The 15,100-nt window shown below is 36.3% G+C and overlaps 1 long non-coding RNA gene across 1 annotated transcript in view; it reads right to left on the reverse strand.

Moving 5' to 3' along the window:
* Positions 1–9,937: 9,937 nt before the first annotated feature.
* The window catches only part of LOC107053042, a 41,549-nt gene continuing 36,386 nt past the window's right edge, over positions 9,938–15,100 (reverse strand). Inside the window, exons 2-3 of the long non-coding RNA XR_001465960.4 lie at positions 11,791–11,917; positions 9,938–11,353 (exon numbers count right to left, since the gene is read on the reverse strand). This is a non-coding gene — a long non-coding RNA (uncharacterized LOC107053042). The remainder of the gene's footprint in view (positions 11,354–11,790; positions 11,918–15,100) is intronic.

The following is a 15,100-nucleotide window of genomic DNA, read 5'->3' on the forward strand; positions in this document are numbered from 1 at the left end:
ACTTCAGTTCTTCTATTCTCAAAGTCTTCTGATATTCCAGAAGAAATTTTATTCCTCTGATCTATTCTGGAAATCTGCTCCTCTCTCCAACATGACAGTGAGTGATGGATTCCCTTTTCTCAGCACTGTTATTGGTGAGACAGGACCCGCTGAAAATGCCTTTGCCTATGGCGGATTTTGCCCACTGTGTTTTATAAGTCTTTGATTCCTAAACATTACACAATAATGTATACTTAATTCCAGCCTTTGGGTAGAAGTCAAACATGAGAGTTTCTGGTCAGAAAACAGACAGGATTGTTTCCTGGCAACTTAAGGCCATTTGGCTTTATGCTTAACATTCATAATGTGTAAAAAGACTCTACAGCAATTTTAATTTACATTCTTAGCAAGGAAAGAAAACAGTCTTAAATACTTGGGCTAAATCCTGGGAGTAGCCAGTTCTAGAAATATGCTATATAATCTCCCAAAAGTGGGTGAACTGTGTGTGGAACACAACAGTGTAAGGAATATTATCATTTATTTGGACATCATTCCATACCAGAATTTGTGATGTGTTACATGAAGAGCTCAAACCGCATGGCACACACAGTTATTTGTAGAAAACTTTCCACTTCTTCATGCTCTGAGACTAACGGTGGGCTGAATTCTCATGGATTTCATGAGGAAGTGACAGCTGACCACGAATTTGGCACAGAGAAAGATCAACGTTGTTCTTACAGCAGGGGCCATTATTTTCTAAAGGGCAAGTAAACAGTTTCACAGTCATGAATAGAAGTGGACAGAAGAGTATCTGGGCCATCATTCAACACTAACTTATCTCTTAAGTGAGATGTGGAAGGAAGAAAGACAACTTTCCTCATTGCTACTATTATGGTGTATTCTTCTAGAACTGAAAGACCATCCTGCAGAGAACTTTTAAGCTAAATAAGAATAAAACCTAAAGACAGAAAAACTACTTTTATTCCCCAGTATGAGCTGCAACAGGACTGATGGTCTGTCAAGAGTAATTTATTTTATGTCATATATGACTCAAGTGAAGTTACCACCTCATTCTCCCCATAAAAATGTGAAAAGTTCTTCCTTGCTGGCCCAAAATTTCTCCTACCCTTCTCCAGAAAAGCTGACTATAATCCAAAGTTTATGATGGAACATCAGTACCATAAGGGTTTAAGGATCTTTATGTGTTTTGTTAATATTACTCCAGTTAAAACAGTAGTTACTTGAAAATCATACAGATAGATGGCTGTACTGAAACCAAAGATAGAGGTGGTTAGTAAGGAATTAGCTGAACTGATTTTGAAGTATTAACTCAATATTTGGAGCAGCATTTTGTAATATGTAGATTGGCTTTAGATTTTCTGCCTCTTTTGGCAAATCTGTTTTAGAATCTGTTTATGTAAGATCAGTAGCAATAGAGATATTCCCAATTATACACTGACATTGATATTACAAAAGGTAATCCTTCTATCTTCCTTTTGACCCAAATTTCTATACTAAAAAGTATTTAATGATTGTATATGCATATAAGTGATTCAGTTTTAATATTTCAGTAATTCAGTTTTTTTTTTAATGATTTAATAGCTTGTAAACACATTTGTTAATTTCAGTCAAGTTTTCAGAAAAAGTTATATCCTCCCAGAAAATAAATCAATCCTACAAGTATTGTGTTTTTAAATATTTAAGAAATCTTTAATTTAGCTGAGAGAGATAGAAGATAAAAAATATGATTCAATTTATGATAGTGACTCTGAAAATAGTGTATAGGTGTTGAATGCCTTGAACACTGCCAAAACTAGTGGGATTCATTTGAACTGCCATGTATAATTGGAAAGACAAGAGGTGGCTTTAAGTAGTCACTTCTTTTGATGCTGGTGTTCTGACTTTATTGGTGCTCATCTCTCAATATCGTACCTAGAATCTATAGTTTGGTGTTAAAATAGCATGAGGCTCTCTATATGGATGTTTCCCCTCACAGCAAAACAGTAATGCTAGCCCAAACCTAATGGCTTTGCAGGCTGGGTGCTTTTATAGCTATGAGTATGATAATTTTACACTAAGCATCTTGAAATTTTCTCATATATTTTTTTCTTGGACATATGTTCTTTTCTGGGAGCACAAAAGGAGTCAACATAGAGCTACATTACTACCTGGAAAAATTCTCAAATATTCAGGCTTTACAGCTGCTAGGAATCATCAGATTCAAGCCACGTCCTTAAAACACAGGAGAAAACATTGTCTTCTTATACTACACAGTTTGCACAACTTCCCTCCCCCCTTGTTTGTGTGATTCAGACTCAGTTGCTGACTTTATGGGTGGCATATCCATGAATTCTGTGGGAAACAATCCCACGCAAGCAGAGGACAGAGGAGATGACCTAGTACTTTCAGGCTTTCTTCTTCCAGCAGTACTAGCTGACCTAATTTGTGGCATGACTTTGAATTCCATACTCTCAATATATGAGAAATAAATGAAAATACAAAATTTGGGGTGGATAAAATGAAAAAACAAACAATAACCAAATTCTTTTTCCTTAGGATCACTCCTGTAGTCCAAGGGTTTGTATGGGAGTTGTCTGAAGTGAACAGGTGTCCTCGGGATGTGTTGCTGTTCTCAGGGAATGAATACAGGGAGATAAGGCTCCCAGGAATAACATCAAGCTTCATGAGTACCTTCCCTTAATAGCCATTCTCTTCTCCAGGCTGAACAGCCTCAAATCTGTCAGCCTTTCCTTATAAAAGAGATATTTGTGTCCCTCCATTGCCTTCACAAAAGCAAAAGTCTCCCCTGTAAAAAAAAATAAAATACTGTGGAAGAAAAGTGGCTCACTTTTTGTTTGGGGTTTGGATTATTATTATTATTTTTAATGGAAGTGTGATTCCTTTTTTCCTTTAATCTAAATCTGTCTGTAGCACGAATTAGAGTAAAAGGAAGTATAAAATTTTATTATCTGCATATCTTAAGTCTTACATTTTGAATGCATTTCACTGTACTGTGTCTTGCTTGAACAAGTACTCTACATTGTAAACACTTTTGATTGTTTATGCAAACTAAATGTCAGCCAGTGCTAAATGCAATTGCAACATGAAATATACCAACTCAAAATAACAGCAGATGTATCTCAGACAATATTAAATGACTTTAAACTGCGACTGTATCCAAAACAAAACAAACAAAAAAAATATTACATCAAAGATAGAACCACATAGTTAATCTGTCACATCTGTTTAGTTAATTGATATCCTTAATTACTTTTAGTCACCCATGGCTCTTATGGGTGGACTCTTAAATTTAGATTCAGACATTTTTCCATTTCTCTAATTAGGATTTATTCATGTGTAAACAAGCTCAACACTGGCTTACCCACACACATTTACATTTTTAACTATGTGGCTTTGCAGAACAAATTCTACATGTTTTATGCATATTCATGTTCATATATTTGGTCTCCTTGCCCTGCATGTAAACTATAGCAATAGCTTGTGAACTAGTGGCTTCTTCTTTTCCATAGGTAGGCTTTGAAAGGAATATCTGTATCTGGAACTCTGATTTGTAGAATTGTTTTTCTGGTAGGTAGAGTTTTCTTTCTCATGTATCCTTTCTTGTGAGTATCTGGAATAGAAATATGTCTGAATTATTTTTTCTCTCCTCCTCTTTACCACATTGTACTGGTAATGGATGGAGCATGGAAGTCTTCAGCAGGCAAATGAAGCTTCCAAACAAAATGTCCCATGTGACTGTGGCTGGCCACTGACAATAATAATCAGCATGAATTTCATTGACAGTTACACATTTATGGATATAATCTTTTATTTAGCCATCTCTGGAATGATTTCTCTCAAGCAGAGAGTAAAGCAGGCGGAGAACATTCCTCGAGGTTTAACCCTTAGATAAACTAGAGTAGACATCAAAAAATTATTTGGTGGAGATAATGCTACTGTGATTCCCTCAGTATAGTCTTTTTCAGGACATGAAAAAGAAGTTTAAGCATGCTAATTTTGTCCCCCAAACAGTGTTATCTCTGTGCCCTTTGATAGCAGGCAAAAAAATAAATAAATAAAAATAAAAATAAAAAAACATGAACATCCCCATTTTCTGCATGTCCCAGAAATGTGGTTTACCATGTGCTCATGACCAACATTAATGATTTACAGAGGAAAGAATTTTAAAAAGTGGCTGTCCAATTGGCTTTCAGCTGTGTCAAGGACTCTGCAATATTCTCTCACACCAGTGAAAGCTGATAGTAGTTGACTCCATCAGGTTGGTGCCACATCTCATATGGCACATCACAGTCATAAGCATATAAGTCTAGAGTGGTGTTTGGTTTTTTGTTTTGTTTTTTTAATTGTCTATATTTGTAGTAACATTATCCACATTTATCTATGCATTTTTTCATATAAAAGAATATCATCTTTAATAAAAATAATATACCTATTGTAGAAACAGTACCATTATTTGACGTTTTAAGTAAACTAACAAATTGCAATGTGTTTTAATTTTGCTATTAAAAAAAAATTCCTTACTTGTAAAAACTTAATAAGCTTTATTCCTTGTTTAACAATGTATCCTCCTTGTTTTTCGAATGTAATCTTACTTAGAGGCTACCCATACCTGGAGTTAAGCCAGGTCATATCAAGTTGCTAGAGCCAAGCATTATTTCAACAAAATTAGAAGTGCTCAGATCAAATTATATTGGCAAAGATGCATTATATGTAGTCCCTCTCTGTTACTAGACTTACACTATATTTGTAAAAATGAGATTTACAATTTAGACTCAGGTGTTCTGCTATTTTTTAACTATTGTTAACAAATAATCTTTTCCACGCCATCACCATCTGTTGATCTAGCTCTTAAATTTGACCTAGTTACTCACGCTGTACTAAAAGTTTTCAAATCTGTATGTATGTATCCATCTTAAGTGGACAATCAATATTGATGCCCTCTGAAACTGTTTGACTGAAGACAACCTTAGTTTATGAATACGAACAGACTCAGCCTATAAGCAAAATGCAAATCCATTTTCTGAGTACAATCTCTGAAGTTTGCTTAAAGAATGGAAATGAAGTAACAGTATAAACCTTATTAGCTCTTCTCAGAGTATCACCAGAAGTGGTTTGGTACTAGAAAAGAACACCAGTACAGTGACCAGAATCTGTGATGGGAGCACTTTTAGTGTGGTTAAATTTTGTAAGATTTTGTAACTTCAGGAGGGCTTCTGAAAATGTACAATTCAGAAAGGTTTTAGAAAAAAAAAAGAAGACAAAACATTTACAGATCTGAGGGTCATCACAAGAAATATGAACTCTACTCAAACATTCTATTTTGGGGGCAAAGAAGAGAACAGAGACCTTTTTCCTGAAGTTGTGACAGAAGATTTTAAAGTCGCTTATAAACTAGCTTCATCCATTTCAAACTAGGATGGCTTGCAAATTGGCTTCTTTGTATCTGTACTACACTAGGCTTTCTTAGCCTAAGTAAAAAGGGCTGCTCAGAAAGAGCAAACCGCTGCTCTGCAGTTGCACTGCAGAAGGAACAGAAAACAAACACCTGGATTTTGGCTGCGGGGGAACGTATGCCCACATATTGTCAGAAAATCGCTTACCAAATATATGAATAACTTAATAGTAATAAAGCCATTTAGATATTTTTTCTTCCAGATTGAGCTAATACTGGCCTTCCACTTCCCAGTGGCTATGACCAAACTCAACATCTGTTTCTGGGTGAAGAAGTGAGAGCTATGTTTGATGGGGAAAGATTAACAAATTTCTTAATTTCACAGTTTCTCCCGAAGATTTGCAAACATTTACACAGCTAGCTCTCAGATTACTTGCCCTTTCCACATTTTCTAATAGAGGTGTATAATGATATTTTCTATCTTTCTGTGATTTTCTGTGCATGCACATTTTCCTCTGCATATTTTATTCCTCTGACATGAAGTTTATGCCATGGGATTTTTGTTTGTTTGTTTGTTTTAGGCCAGAAGTCTGGCTCTTCCAAAAGTGACTCTGAACATCTGGCCTTGCTTTTCTACCATTTTTCTTTTGATCAAATCATCATGTGTATAGATCTGAGTGTACTCTACACAATCAGAAATGTGTTTCGTTTTCTGGTGAATCACTGTGGCTGCCAAACACAACCCAAATGGCAGTCTGAGGAACAGTGTCTCCTAACAGGAATAAAGAATGTGCAGAAATGTTTCCTTAAGACACCTGCCAGAAACCTGCTGATGCAGCAAGTGTAGGAAAATATTTGGCACCAGTCATGTCTTGGGGAGTGAGAAATGTTTTATAAATATTTAATTTCTTTAGTCTGTCCATAAAAACACATCAGCTTTTCTTTATACCATGACCAGTTATTGTAGTTACTCTGCTGATTCTTCTAGACATTTTAATAATGCTTGGGCAAAGTTTGCCCATTTATTTTGCCTCTGTTTTAAAATGAAATAATATAATACAAGGCAGGATTCAAGGGCTCCTTTATAGCTAATAAAAACTTTGCTGAAAGGTTCCTTAGTAACTCAAAGACAGGCTGGTATTTTTAGTTGTTTTTTCCTTATTCCTTTCAGTGAGTATACCTTTTTTATAAGATCTTCAGACCAACATATTAATTGATACCTACTTTCTTAATATCTAGCAGTGCAGAGAAAACAAAATGTAAAATACCAAAGAATGCTTCTTTCTATGACAACAGTGTATCCTGAGCAAGCAGGACTTGTTAGCACAGGTGCAGGCTGTGCAGCATTCCTCACACAACCTCTCACCTGGCCAGTTAAACATGCCAGTAGTTAGTGTCTGTCAGACTCCCGTTACCTACAGCACCTTACAGACAGCATCTAACAGCTAACCAGGGTCAGCATCTGCTTTCTTACCTATCCGTTCAAACACACTATCCATACTGGATCATGAAAAGGGTGGCTGAGTGTAGAATGTCTTCTTCTGGCTGAAGTGTAGGTAGGGACAGCAGTCAACAGATAGCATAACTGATAATATCTCTCTGCAGATAAATTCAGTTTCACACAGGGAGAGAATGTGCTTTTTCAGCTCATGGCTGTGTATGACTGGGATGAGTTTCTAAAATGCTGATAGCTTCTGCCATTGAATGTCACAGATTGGTTTGAGGGAAAGCACTGAGGAGGGTACAGGGAAGAATTAGCCATCAATCTGAGTAAGAATGGCATTTGTAATTCCTCAGATGGGGACAAAAGTCACCAGAACTGTTAGTCCTCAAGCTTCAGGACATAATTGAGCAACAAGCTGGAGTCGGGGAAAATTTTCTTCTATAACAGACTATTGCACAATTTTGTGTGTTAGGGATTTTTTCTGTCTTCATTTGAGATGGCTGGCACCAGCTCAGTTGAAGACAGAAGGTCAGATTAGATGGTCCTGCAGTTAGTTCTGTAGCACTTATTGTTTGTATACTCATTCAGTCACTGTAACAATCCCAAACTGTCTCAGGCGTCCTGTGGGTGTTAATGGCTGCTCCTTAATGCCCTGTTTTCCATTTGTTTTGGATAACCTGGAAATTAATACCAGTCAAGTCTGTGGCTGGATCTTGTTCTAACAAGTGACAAAATAAAGAGATTTTAGAAGTGTGGGAGACTTTAACAAATAAACATCTTCCACATCAGCCTGTTTACCTTTGCCAGGATTCACTAATTAGCAAACATCCTCTTGTTACGAAGATCCCCCCCTGCCCTCCTTTCCCCAGAAAAAAGTTTCAGTGGCTTTAGTATCACTCAAATGTCTCACTGTGGATAGATGTATTTCTATGATTAGCTCTCAAATGAAGTGCTACCAGGATTTTCATGAACCACGAAGTGGCTAAAACAATGAGAATGATGGAAATGGCATTTTAGACAAAATAAGTGAATAACAATTATGAAGGTTCAGTTCTGCACTTTGCTCTTTGTTCAGCTATAAAACCTTCTGTGAGTTAGAAATGTGAATTCAGCACAAAGTAATTTGATTGCTGTTGCAAGGCCATCTGAAAAAGAAAGAAAAGAAACAAGAGAAGGGAAGGGGAGGAAAAGAAAGAAAAGGAAAGAAAAGAGAAGAGAAGAGAAGAGAAGAGAAGAGAAGAGAAGAGAAGAGAAGAGAAAAAAAGAAAAGAAAAGAAAAGAAAAGAAAAGAAAAGAAAAGAAAAGAAAAGAAAAGAAAAGAAAAGAAAAGAAAAGAAAAGAAAAGAAAAGAAAAGAAAAGAAAAGAAAAGAAAAGAAAAGAAAAGAAAAGAAAAAGAAAGGAGGCCTCCCCAGGTATTTCTAAGTTTTGCAAATGTGCATGGCTTTTATGGTTTGTAATATCACTCTTTCTAAGGCAGGGGAGCTACAGCCTATTCTGAATACTACCAGAGTAGAGAAATTTTCAAATTCTGTCTCAGTTCATCTACTGAACACGTCTATTCACATAAGCCTGTTCTCTCTGTCCAGTCTGAGTGGTGGCTACTGGACTTTCTCAACACCCAGTGTAAGTACTGAAGGCCTCGATTAAGTCAGCAAAGTTGTGAATGTCTGCAGTTTGAAGCACAATTTATTTGTTCTCCACATTTACAGATTTATGTGTTTCTGAAATAAATACTTGATTGCTGGAGGAAAACAGTGGTAATTTAATTTTGGTGACATTTAAAATACTCCAGTATAAAATTATGTCTGCTGAAAATAACTATTTCCAATCAAATAAGCTGCAATGAAAAACTAATCAAACATGATAATGTTTAAATTATAAAATGATCCTCATTAGCTTCTGTGTATCCAATAAACAGAAAATTTGAGGAAGTAAAAGCTCATTTTGTCTGCATCCACTTCTGTTTTTTACTGATATGGTTACTCATGTGTTCGGAATAAAATGCACACTTCTTAATACGTTCTCTAACTAGTTCTTTTGAGAAATAGAGGGAGACTGCAAATGAATTGAGAAACATAAAAAGTACTGGGACAGGAATGAAGTGAAAGATGGACACATTGTAAATCAAAAATGGTAAGAGTAGGTTTTGGAGCTGTGGGAACACTGGCTTACCACATGAGAAGTAGATTCTAAGTGAAGCCTTACTGTTAAATACCTGCACTGTTTTTCTGTACAAAGTAGTATATAGACATCAAGTCAAGCTAATACCCCAATTATTTATTTTTACTTATACTTTGTCGTTTATGCATGTTGACTTTGCAGCACCAATGCTGCATGAGCATCCATGCTTTCCATAGTTCTTGATTTGTCCCAAGAATATTTTTATTGCCTCTACATATTTTTCTCATGACAAATCCCTATATCCCTATATCTCCTCATAGTGACTTATGGTGAATAAGTAACTGTATTAAGTGGTATCAGCTGTTCTTATTTAATTTACTTATCACTGTCTTACTTCAGTTTTGAGAATTTTGACCATTTGAATCACATTATTTGTGCTAGAGGGGACGCTTCATAAGTAACTTAAGTTCTTAAGTACAACTGTCATGAGGGGAACAAGTGAAGAAATTTTAATTAATAATTGTAATATTAAATATCTTTATATTATATAATTATTAATTTTAATAAAAACCAAGACTGTACAGATCTACCTCCCCTCTTTTTCTAAGTCAGTCCTTCTTTCCTTGCCTTTCCCTCTTATTCAGTTTGGCTTCTTCATCCCACAGCCTATATTTTGTATGTCAGAGAAGGCATGTTACTGGCAAAATCAGATAGCTCTTCTCCCTTGTGCCTTCAAGCCTGTTTAGACTAGTTGACTAGACCACTGAAGACTGGGAGCTAGGGTATAAACCAACTGAGATGGTGTTTTCCTGTTTCTTGCACACCAACTCCTTCTTGAATTAATCCTGATGATAAAAAATCCCAAACAACAAAAAAAATCATACAAACATATGGAGCACATGATATTGCTAGCTTAGAACAGATTCCAAACTAACCCGATACACATAAACAACATGTCTTTTGCAACATGGCAAGTAAATAGAAAACCACTATATGGAAATTATTTATTCATGTGACATTGAACAATAGCCTTGTTTGGAGTGGCCTGTAGATGTGAGAGTTATGTTAGGCCTCATTCAGATTACATAAAATGAATCAATTAAGAAAACAGTCTTCAAAGCAGAGATGACTGGGCTTCCTATGTCAGGAATTCATTGACATGTTTCAGGAAATTAATGTTTTTCCTTACTTAAACTAATACACAAAAAGCATTTTTAGAAAAATAGCTTCAATTTCATTAATCTTTAATCTGTATGTGCTTCATTAAAAAAAAAAAAAAATTACCACAAGGCTGAAAAATGTAAAGACTTTTTAATGAACTCTAGCCTGTACTTCACAGCTTGCTGTAGTTCTGTGGTCACATCCATGTCAAATATTTTCTTTAATTGTGCTGCCATCAAACAGCACTGTAACATCTGTCCTGCTGGTTGCCACAGTGAAGACATCGGTATCCACAACGTAACAGGACTTTCATCATCCTTTTCAGACCAAAGGTTGGAAGACATGGAGGGAAGGAGGGACAAAGATCAATGTTTTCATGTCTTTTCCAGTATCCCTACCATTGCTTCTAGAGGGTACTTCTAAAAGAGAACTAAATGCAGACAAGGATTTAGAAATGCTCACATACAATAGCTCTGTCATTTGCTGGACCCGTGAGCTGGTTCTACATGACTGATTCCTGATTGGGAGACATTTATTGTCATTAGTATAGCACTGTTCCTATGAGCCAACCTGTAGTCAGGCATTGCACTGGAGCTGGAGCTTACATGTGCCCACCTATTTCTAGGTTTTGTAGAAATATATTAGCATATGAATTCAAATTTTGTGTCAGTGTCTTCACCTGCTTTGCTCTTAGCCAAACTTTTGATTCTGTGTATATTTGTCCAAAGAAACTGAGACCTGGATTTATGTCTTAATTTTTTTCTGCAAAATCCATGTAGAAGGGACAGGATAACCCACAATTTTGATGGAGAAAAAGAATTAGGTCAATTTATTTCTTGGCCTCAGCTCTTAGGAATAGTACGTAATGTAAGGAGGATGGAAATTGTACACATATTGATTCTGGGCTGCGGGACAAGAAAAAAAAAATCAAAACTGTACTCTGTTTTACAAACAATTGGCATAAATTTCACAGTTTCCAAAACTAATATAAGTTAGTGATGCATAAACATATTGAGAATAGTCTGTGCTCTGTTTATTTCTGGTGGAATGTTGAAAACCATTGAGTGAAGTCCAAGTATCCATCTTAGTCAGCCACACTGTGGTGAAATAATTACAACTGCGTTGATCCAAGTCAATCCATCAGCCATGTGTACCATCCGGGTAATTAAGTATTTAACAACCTTTGTTCTTCTGCCACAAGCAGAATGGCAAAGCAAAATTTGGGTCAGGTGGCCTAGAATGAGAATAGAAAACATTTTTTGAGAATATTTACAAAAATGAATTCCTTATTTTTGCAAAACTCAATGAAGCAATTATGCAGTCTGTGCTATGGCCAAAAATGTAACACTTCATTTTCTTCTGTTCAGCAACTCCGTTTTTTCTAAGTTGAAATTTTAAGTGTGAATATCTGCATAATAGTTCTCTGTGTATATTGTGTTAATGATTTTTCAAGAGCTGGAGTATTTAAGATGGTGGCAAGAGGATTACCATGACAATTACCATGACATATCTACTGAAGTTCTGGAAACTCACATTGCATGAAGCAAAGATGTCATAAGGCTACAAAAAATAAAAAATAAAAAAAAACCCAACCCTAGAAAGAGAAGGTAAGATGGGTTATTTACTTGAAAGATTTATGATAATGAGACAGAAACACATCTCATCTTTTACCTCTTCCATGCTCTAAATTTGTGATGCTGTTGTTTGTATTCTCTGGCTGGGAATATTTTTCTGTGTACAGCAAGGACATTCAACCCATGCCTCTATCTTTTCATATGTGGATCCCATAACAGGAAACCTAGAAAGTGGCAGAAGAGGTCAAGACAAGATGGTGATTGCCTAGGTAGAGAAAATCGCTACAGCTATAAGCCTCTGCAATGAAAAACAGCAAGGTCATAATTTGGACAGCTTTTATTTTGCTTGTTCAGTGTCTTTTGCCAGGGAGATGAGTTCCCCCAGGCTCACAGACCACCACAGCCTTTCTGGCTACTGAGCACCCCATCTCAGACTGAGTCATGCATGAGTTCTGAGGATTAGCCCAAGTATTGCATAGCTACAGAAGCTGGCCAAAGGGCATAAAAAGAACTAATTAACAGCTCAGTGCACCTACAAGCATGCTTCTGAGCCTTTGAATACCAGAAGAAAAATACCCAAGCTTTGTTCTTCTTGTATTGTATGTCTACCCTGGCAATAACTGTAGTACTGTGATTGCTTTCATGGCTGGCCTTAGAAAATCTTGAAGACTCTACATTACGGTAAGCATTAACGAATTGACAACACCTGTAGGTACAGACTGTACTGAGGCAAAGTTTCCAGGGGAAAGTCTGCAAATATACTCATTCCAGCACTTAGTATGTATTGAGCTGTTCTCAATACTATCATAGGCTTTCCAATTTGGATTTAACATCTAGTCCACACATTACATTACTCATATGAATTGAAAGCTACAGACTATTTCTTCAAGCATCAATGCCAGCGCCTTCAGGTAGTTTTCTCTACACTTTGCACCTTTATTTGTTTGTTTCCTGTCTTTGGCAACGTACAGCGTAAACTGAGGGTCATTTTGGTGAGTCTTGCCACACATTGATTATTGACATCTTCACAGAAAGTTCTCAGATTCTGGTTCTCTACTTTCCAGTGAATCTTGTTTCCTTCAATAATTTGTGGCCAATTTTGCCCAAAGAGTTAGTCTTTCCCAGTGATGCCAAATCTCTCTGTACCATGTAGGAAGAAAGGGTTATATTAGAAAGGGGAAGAACATCTTTGGTTTGCGTACTTAAAGGGAGTATATAAACAGAAGGGGGACTGACTTTTTACATAGACAGATAGTGATAGGACAAGAACTGTAAACTAAAGGAGTGGAGATTTACATTACATACTAGGAGGAAATTTTTCACTCAGAGGATGGCGAGGCACTGGCACAGGCTGCCCAGAGAAGCTGTGGATGCCCCATCCCTGGAGGCATGCCGGGCCAGGCTGGATGGGGCTGTGGGCAGCCTGATCTGGAGGGTGGCAGTCCTGACCATGGCAGGAGGGTGGAGCTGGGTGGGCTTTTAAGTCCCTTCCAACCCAAGCCATTCTATGATGCTATTATTATTCTCACAGAACACTAAAATAGTGTGCAGCGCAAGCACCAAGTTCCACATAGACACAAGGGGAGCAGAATCCAAAATGGAGTTATATGGGGCTTAAATACTATCAAATTCAAAAATAAATAAATAAATAAATAAAATAAAATAAAAATCAAAGAAATTTTGAACACATTTCTACAAATAACTTCAAGTATAAAGTTATGAAGCTTAACTGCAACTTTTTGAGAATATTTTCACTTGTTTGTCAAGAAGCAAAAGTTTCATAATCCAGAAGGAAAGTCATATTGATTAGAAAACAGGCTGACTGATTGTGAAAAACTAAAACAACAATTTAAAACATACATAAAAAATGGAAAATTAGGTAAATTGGCAGAAATGAATATAAAACAGACTTAAAATTGATTAGGAAAACTAAAAATTGTAATGAACAGATAGAGTCCTTGCAGTATTAAACATTTTTTATTTGTCAGTGGTAGAACTGTTAATTGTAGCATGAAAAGGATAGATGTGTTCAGGAAATATTCTATCAGATAAAGCTTGAACAGAAAACTAAAATGTGAATTTCAACATTTTTTCATTGTCTGTACATAGAGGAAAAACAGAGGCTTTATTCACATTTTATGGATATCACAGGAAAGTAAGTAATAGATGTAATAAAGTAGAAGAGCAATAAAAAAACATCCTGATGTTATTTTAAGAGGTTATCTAGTCCATTTCCTGACCCCAAAGTATATTTGTCTTTCATGACAGCTGTTTGTCTAATCTGCTTTTACAGACATCCAACTTTGAAAACTCTACAGTCTCCTTCGCCAATCTGTTCTGGTGTTCTACAGTTCTTGTCCTTATAAAGTTGTTTCCCATCTAACCTTTTCCAATATTTTGTATTTCTTGCTTCATAACTGCTTATTGTCCAGTTCACCATCACCATTGGGAACAGTTTATTCCTTCCATGCTTGCAAAACCTTTTAATGCATATGAACGCTGTTTTTATGCCCACATCAGTCTTTTCTTTAGAAAAGACAAATCCAGTTATTTCACTCTGTCATCATAGGTCATGTTTTCTAGACCTCTGATCATTTTCGTCACTCTTCTTTGGATTAGCTCCAGTATCTTCACGTCTTTCTTTAAGTGCACTCCTCAAGACTGAACTCCATCTGAGGCTTTACCAGTGTTAAGTGGAACAGAAGGATTATTTCAGATGCCTTGTCTTGTTTATACATCCCACTGTGAAGCTAGCCTTTTCCACAACGTCAGAACATTGCTGACTTGTGTTCAATGTATGATTCACCCAAAACTCCAGATGAACTTCTAAAAATTGGCTACCACCCTGCTGGTTTTTGTTGTTGTTGTTTGTTTTTGTGAGTTTTTTGTTTGTTTGTTTCTGCTTTTGTTTTTTTCCATCCTTTAACTGTGTGGCTGGTTTTTTCTTACACTTGCTACTACCAGATTTTATCCTGTCTTTTTATTAAATCCAATTTTTTTTTTCAGACCATTTCTTCAGTTTGTTACCATCATTTTGATTTCTCTTCCTACCTCAGCTATAAGTATAAACAGAATGTTCTTTCATCTCTCCTAGAGGTCAGCAAGTCATGAAAATATTAAGCACTCCAAGATCCAGAGCAGAGTGAGATTGGATATACCCTGCCACTTACCATGGACCATTGCTACTGTCTGGAATGTTGTCCATCTCATTTTGCACACAGCTTAAATTCAAAACAAGATATCTCTAAGATCCTCTTGCTATGGTCAAAAACTTCACAAATTGAAGATGTAAAACAGCGTCTGTGCATTCTCTTCTCTGTTACTGTATAGAAAGAAATCAAGCATGACTGCTTTGATTTTGGCTAATCTGTTAGCTTTCAGTCTGATGGAATAATTTCCACTAAGCA

Source organism: Gallus gallus, chromosome 3, assembly GCF_016699485.2.
Source record: "Gallus gallus isolate bGalGal1 chromosome 3, bGalGal1.mat.broiler.GRCg7b, whole genome shotgun sequence".
In the NCBI taxonomy this organism is placed as follows: domain Eukaryota; kingdom Metazoa; phylum Chordata; class Aves; order Galliformes; family Phasianidae; genus Gallus; species Gallus gallus.